The sequence below is a fragment of the Podarcis raffonei genome, chromosome 3 (assembly GCF_027172205.1).
Source record: "Podarcis raffonei isolate rPodRaf1 chromosome 3, rPodRaf1.pri, whole genome shotgun sequence".
Lineage (NCBI taxonomy): Eukaryota > Metazoa > Chordata > Lepidosauria > Squamata > Lacertidae > Podarcis > Podarcis raffonei.
In genome coordinates this window covers 117,025,225-117,032,882 of record NC_070604.1, presented here as the reverse complement: position 1 = coordinate 117,032,882, position 7,658 = coordinate 117,025,225, and positions in this window count along the sequence as shown.

Genomic DNA, 7,658 nt, shown 5'->3' with positions numbered 1-7,658 from the left:
AGAGATTTCCCTTAATGTATCCTACTGTTTTCTAAACTGCTTTTATGAAAATAGCAGACATGAACAGGATGCCCAGCACCTGCCATGTTATAGTCAAATAGGTCCAGGGACACTGCACACATGATTGCAAAGTGAGGAAGAAGCAGTGACAAGGAAGGTTGATAATTTTTGACCTAGGTACAGCCTACTTAGATTGTTGTTGTTGTTTAGTCGTTTAGTCGTGTCCGACTCTTCGTGACCCCATGGACCAGAGCACACCAGGCACCTCTGTCCTCCACTGCCCCCCGCAGTCCGGTCAGACTCATGTTTGTAGCCTCAAGAACACCGTCCAGCCATCTCGTCCTCTGTCGTCCCCTTCTCCTTGTGCCCTCAATCTTTCCCAACATCAAGGTCTTTTCCAGATTATTGCAACACAATCCATACAAAGCTGTCTTCGAAGCAAATTTGCAACCAGACTGTTGTTTGAATATATAACTCAATTTGTTATTCCAGCCGTAGTGATGGTTTGCATCTAGACGCAATTGAAACTGACGGTCTTTACCTTTAAGTTCTTAAATGTCTAAGGAGCAGGATAAGTCAAGGGCTACCCACATCTATGAAAATTCACTCCCGACACCTCATTACATACTAGAAGTCCTGGTTACTGTCTCTTGTCATCGGAAATATAATGCTTGCTACATGTCTCTCATGTAGATCACTTAGTATTTTCCTGCTTTGTGGAACCTCTGCCTGTATTACTTCATGTCAAAATATGCAAGAGATCTTTTTAAATTTACCACAGTCTCCAACATAAGATAGTTTGGACCAATGGCAGACACACATTTGACATATCCCTCCAGCAGCATAACACTCCTTTGCATTTATAAGTAAACTGTGTAGAAAAGATTATAAATGTTGGAGGAGGTATGCCACATACTAGGCTGAACTCATGAAGCCCAATTCACAAATGAGGACAGGGGCATGCATGGAAGCCATGCTCTCAAAGTCCCCATGCATGTTGCCCACATGCTCAGTCCATGACCTTCCCTATTTTGAAGGTCAACACCCACCCACCCGATTTAAAAGGCCATAGATTGCTTAATTAACCAGAGCCAAAGTCTTGTAAATATCCCCATAAATTCTTCATTCCATACATTGCTTACCTAGATCAACCAGTAACAGTTTCAGGGAGAAGAGAACTGGGAGACTGGAGAAGATCTTCATGGTGGGAGTTTGACTGAAAAAGCTATTTTAACAGAAGGCACAGAGTTGACTTAACCCTTGCTTCAACTGTGATACTGTTAAGTGTAGCTATCTCCAGGCACGGAGGGGGACTGCTCAAGTTTGTTTGTTTGTTTTAAAGTTGCTTTCCTTTAAGCCTTCTCTGTAATGAGTGCTTTGTTGTAGTAGCACTTTGTAATGTTACAGGGAAACAGGCAGAGGGACTTCTCTGCAGCGGAGCCTTCCCTGTGGAATGTCCTCCCATCAGATGTCAAGTAGATAAATAATTATACCACTTTTAGAAGACACCAGAAGGCAGCCCTATATCGGGAAGTTCTTAATATTTAATGTTTATTAGGGACGCGGGTGGCACTGTGGGTTAAGTCACAGAGCCTAGGACTTGCCGATCAGAAGGTCGGCGGTTTGAATCCCCGCGACAGGGTGAGCTCCCGTTGCTCGGTCCCTGCTTCTGCCAACCTAGCAGTTCAAATGCACATCAAAGTGCAAGTAGATAAATAGGTACCACTCCGGCAGGAAGGTAAACGGCGTTTCCATGCGCTGCTCTGGTTCTCCAGAAGCGGCTGTACGCCGGCTCCCTTGGTCTTTAAAGCGAGATGAGTGCCGCAACCCCAGAGTCGGTCATGACTGGACCTAATGGTCAGGGGTCCCTTTACCCTTTACCTTTACCTATGTTTTAAAATGTGTTAGAAGCCACCCAGCCAGAGGGGCAGGGAATAAATAATAAAATTATTCTTATTCTTATTCGCCACTGTGATTTTTTTTGTAGAATTTGAAATCTGCCTCGGAGCCAAAAACAATGGCGACTCTGTTAATGCCCTATCCATTTCAGTGTGGCTTGTTTATGAATTGACATGCTGAGATTTGAGCCATCAACTGAACATCTAGAATTCTATGGACACTCGTGAAACTTTAAGTTTTGATAGATTCTGATCAGAATATGTATTTACAGATAATCATGTTAAGTAACAGCCTTGTAAAAAATGAAGTACTTTGCACTACTTGGGGCAAAGTACTTCATTTGGCATTTGTTAAAATCTCTTAATAAATCACATTCCATTTTTAAAAACTTTGAAAGAAGTTTACAGGCACAATTGGTTTAAATGTTCTTCCACATCTAAGCTTCCTTTCCCAAGATGAGAAACAGATGCAGAAATAATTCAGAAACTTATAAAGAAATAACTGTCTACAGCTGTTGTTGTTATTGTTATTATTAATAATAATTTCATTTCTATACTGCTACTTTATATTTTAAAGAGAGAGAAAATAAAAAAAAGCAGCTTACAACCTGGAAATGATTACAGTTTATGGACTCACGCCATGCAAGGGGTGGAGAAGGTGGATAGACAGAAGTTGCTTTCCCTCTTGCAGAACCCAGGAGCCCCAGATCACCCAATGAAACTGAATTTTGGAAGATTCGAGATAGCCAAAAGGAAGGGATACTTTACATGCATAGTTAAAATATGGAATTCACTATCACAAGTTGATGGACAGATTCTTTTTGAAGATTCCCATGGAAAGGACCCTTGCATTTATGAAGGCTAAGATGTAAACCCTACACCATGCATGGCCAAACCAGATGTTTTGGGACTACAATTCCCATCATCCCTGACCACTGGTCCTGTTAGCTAGGGATTATGGGAGTTGTAGTCCCAAAACATCTGGAGGGCCAAGTTTGGCCATGCCTGTCCTACACAAATCCAGAGTGGAGTCCCTAGGATGGTTAGATTCTGCTTTGTACGCCTCCTTGCAGCAACTCCTACAGCCAAGCTGGTGCCAAACATATTGCTCTGCTTTCTTTTGGAGCGCAATAGAAGAAGAAGAAGAGTTTGGATTTGATATCCCGCCTTTCACTCCCTTTAAGGAGTCTCAAAGCGGCTAACATTCTCCTTTCCCTTCCTCCCCCACAACAAACACTCTGTGAGGTGAGTGGGGCTGAGAGACTTCAAAGAAGTGTGACTGGCCCAAGGTCACCCAGCAGCTGCATGTGGAGGAGCGGAGACGCGAACCCGGTTCCCCAGATTACAAGACTACTGCTCTTAACCACTACACCACACTGGCTCTCAGTGTGAGGCCAAGAGGGGAATCTTGTCGTCTGGGCAGCCCAGAACCTCCATACACTCCACCCAGGCTTGTGCCCTAGGGAGATCAGCAAAAACACAGGAAGTGGCCATTATGAATTATCAGTCTCTGCAGCCACAGCAGGTGCTGTGATTCTCCAAGGTTTGGCTTCACCCCCAGAGGTGCACTCCATGGTCTCTCGAGACATATGGATGCCAACAACCCCTCTTCTGGTGAACCTAAAATCTGGGATGAGAAATAATGTTCATGAAGGTTAAGTATGGATTAGTTACAGAAAGGTAGCCGTGTTGGTCTGCCATAGTCAAAACAAAAATTTTTTTTCTTTCCAGTAGCACCTTAAAGACCAACTAAGTTAGTTCTTGGTATGAGCTTTCGTGTGCATGCACACTTCTTCAGATACACTGAAACAGAAGTTGCCAGATCCTTCTATATAGTGAGAAGGTGGGGAGGGGTATTACTCAGAAGGGTGGTGGGAATGGGTGATTGGCAGATAGCTGTGAACAGGCTGTTTTAAGTATGGATTAGTCTGAGCAACACAACTTTTGGTAACCTCCAGATTAAACTGTTGGACTATTTCATATTTGGGTCTGCCTGTGGAGACTGTGTGACTCCTCAAAATATGGCCACTTAGCTGCTGACAGATGGTGGCAATGTGTCTCACTGGTAGTGGGAAAATGTGCTGGATTCTAGTTTTTTTCTGGGTTTACCTTAAAAAAAACACCTATATGGTCTGGTTCCTGATCTAACCAATCAACTGCCCTGATGGTAGGTCCTATTCCCAGGCCATTATCCAACTGCCTCCACCATTTTAAGTGAGGGTGGTGGGAACTGGGGTGAGGACCTCCTCAATTCTCCCCATTCCTCATTCCTGTGTGCAGGCAGGTAGGGTCTCAGCCAGCGTACCAGATGGAGCTGGGAGACAGCTGCCCTGGATACAGAATATAAATCAGAATATTTGGCCATATAAGTGACCAAAATAAAGCATCCATTTGGATAAACAATAGTTTAGGGCACAGTACACTTGGACCTCAGTGGACGTATAAAAAAATAGGAATTATCTTGATTTGAAGGACATTGATTTTATTGCATTTGTATATTCATTTATATATATTTTTCTTACATGGCCTTCCCCAAAAGGTCCCAGGACAGGTTAGGACAATTGTATAATAAGAATTTGTGCCTTGGATGCTGATTTATCCAAATTTATCATACATCTCTCTTTGTCTCAAACACTCAAGAAGGAAAATTAATCACAATGAACATACCGGTAGGTTTGGCAACATTTTCCTGTTCAGAAGCAAAAACTTGCTATCTGGATGTAGTGCATTAATAGCAATATGAAAGAGAAATATTGTTGATTTTTGGATTTAATCAGTACATGTACCATTTTTACAAGAGTGATTTCAAACAGGAGATGGATCAGCACTGTCTTTTATGTTTTATGGAGGAAGGGAAATAGCAAGACATTGGTTGTTATTCTAAATTTATGTTGGGAATGTTCTTACCAGAATAAATGAATGATCCACTTCTTTTTTTCATAGGTGAGACCATTTGTGATACATATTTGTTTTCGAAGCTGATTGCATTTATATTTTTGAAACCCTGTTTTTAACATCTCTTTTTAATTTATTACTGTATATTTTATATAAGTTGCTTAGAGGTTCTGTTAAAGACTCTCCTCCCTGGAAGAGAGGGGAGTGGTTGTGGGCGGGAGCCCGAGCTCCGCCCCTGGCCGGGGGCCTTAGCCCCCGCCCCTCCTCACCTGGCTGGCGCCCACGCCCACCGGAGGCAGCCAACCAGGTGTCTCCGGGGGGCGTGTTTAGCAGCTTAATGCTGCTGCTCCAGCTCCGCCTCCTCCTCAGTCGTCGTCGTCCCGCAGCGAGTCATCAGCTAGGAGAATCATCACAGAGAAGAGCCATGAGGTTTGGAGTCGGGGGGGGGGGTCTGGTTCCTTGCATGCCTTTTAACTTTAAGAGGCTTGCGTGCGCTCATTGCTTTACTGCTTTTAAAAACCCAGGCATCCAGGTTTGCCTTGCTGTGTTCTCTTTTCCGTGTAAAAACCTACATTTAACCTTCTATTTCCCCCCACTCCTGGTGCTTGATTTGTTTGTGCCCAGCACGTGCCCCCAGCGAGGTCTGAGTGTGAGTGTGGCTCCATCTTTCTTTCTCCCTCGTCTCCTCGCTTTCCTTCCATTTTGGCCAGGATGCTTGTATGTTTTCCCCTCTATTGCCCTTGCCTGTCCAATTGCATGGCTGGTCTGGGTGACTGTGTGGGTTTGCCTTACATTTAATTTGTTGGCCAGGGTGCTTATGTGTTTTCCCCCTCCATTGTCCTTGAGAGCCTGTATGGGACAGCTAAATATTTCTGCATTGCTTGGGTCGGACTAGATGATCCTCAGGGCTCCTCTCCAATTTTAAGTCGTGTGTGTGTGTTTGTAGCGTGTGTTTGTGCCTGCCGTTTATTGATTATTACTCTTCTAGTGTGGGTTTAATTTACCCTGCCATCCCTTCCATTTGTACCACTTAAATCGGGAGCCCACTGTAAAATTTAAAGGCTGCTGGGGCTTGGAATACATTGTGCACTTAAACCTCACCCCTCTTGGTTTCTCTAAGCCACCCCACCCCCCTTCGCTTGATGTTTGGGGGAAGAAATAAGGCAGGGCTTGGGGTGGACAATTCAGGGTTTATGATCAGGGAACCATTCCTCAGCACTGCATGTTTATACGTTTAGAACCTTTGAAGGTGTGCCTTTGCCTGGTTCTTGTCATTGGCTGCATTTGCTAGTACAGGCTCCCTAAAGAAAACTGCTTTTAAACAACAACAACAAAAAAGGTTTTGGCTTATAGTACCTTACTAAAAAGTCCAGGTTAACTCACGGTTTATATTTCCACTTCATTTTGGCTCACTGTAAAGGACAGCTATTTTCCTTTTCTTCAAACTTTTTCCTTGCCCCGCATCTTCATTTTACTCCCTCCACCCCTCCTCCCTCCAAACTCCCCCCCCACGCTTTCCTTCTCCTCCCTCCATTACTGTATATTTTATATAAGTTGCTTAGAGGTTCTGATAACTGGATGGTACGTAAAACCTGTTATATTAAGAAATGAATGAATATGGAGTTGTAGTATAGAGCTTGGTTACAGTAATATGTCTATATTTAAAGTTTCCTGAAGCTAACAGCCACAGTCAAAGATCATCTAAATTCTACTCCTATAAGGTCACAAAAGGTGCAAGGGATAATAGTGAGGGACATAGATGGCCGGGCAAGTATAATGAAAGAAAAAGTGAAAGTGCCTCTGCATCAGGTAAATTTGAAATTTACAGCCAGCTATAATATAAGAGAGAACATGATGAAAATGGCTGATAGGTGGTACCTCACTCCTTCCAGATTATCAAGAATGTATAAAAATTTGGCGAATGCTTGTTGGAGATGTAGAGGAAATAACGGTGGCATGATCCACATGTGGTGTGTAAAATATTAAGATTTTTTGGGGGGGGGAATATATGATGAATTAAAAAAGATGATGGGGATAACTTTTACTAAAAAACTGGAGGCATTTCTATTAAGTATTATAGATAAAGAGATCCCCAAAAAATCTAAGAGAGGTATTCTTGTATGCAACCGCAGCGGCTCATATACTTGCGGCCAAGGGATGGAAAGATCACGAGGCTCCAAAAATAACAGATTGGCAAATCAAATTTTCAGAATGTATTAGAAAATTATATAGAAAGGTTTATTGTTTTGTGTACATTCAAATGTAAGATAAAATATATGCAAAGGGACTTGACAGGAAGTCAAAGTTGAAGAAAAGATTTTGGAAGATAAAAAGGGGGGGAATATTTACTTTCATTATTATCATTTTGTGTGCGGGTGTGGGTGTGTGGGTGTCTGCACATATGTGTGTTGTTGTATGCAATGTTTGGGAGAAAATAAGATGGTAAATAACAAATAACAAACTAAATATTGATGTATGTAATTTTTATTTCTTAATTATATTTAGTGGTAGTATGGCTGTATTGCTTTTTGTAACATAAAATCATTCAAAAAAAATTATTTTTTTTAAAAAGTGCCTCTCCATCCTTTAACTTTCAAAAAAAGTTAACCTTTGCACTGGGAAGGCAAGTAAGACAATTCCAGAAGGCTGAACATTGAAAATATGCTCTAACTTCAAAAATATTTGATAAATCATCATAGAACAAATGCTGAAGAAGAAGAAGAAGAAGAATATGTGCTGCTAAGACAGGGATGGCCAGCCTGCAACATTTCAGATGTTGTGGGAATCCCAGAAGTGTTCAGTGAAGAGCTTTGCAAGCAACCAGTCAGCTCATTGTCCAGTGCTTGGGATACTCTGCACCGGGAG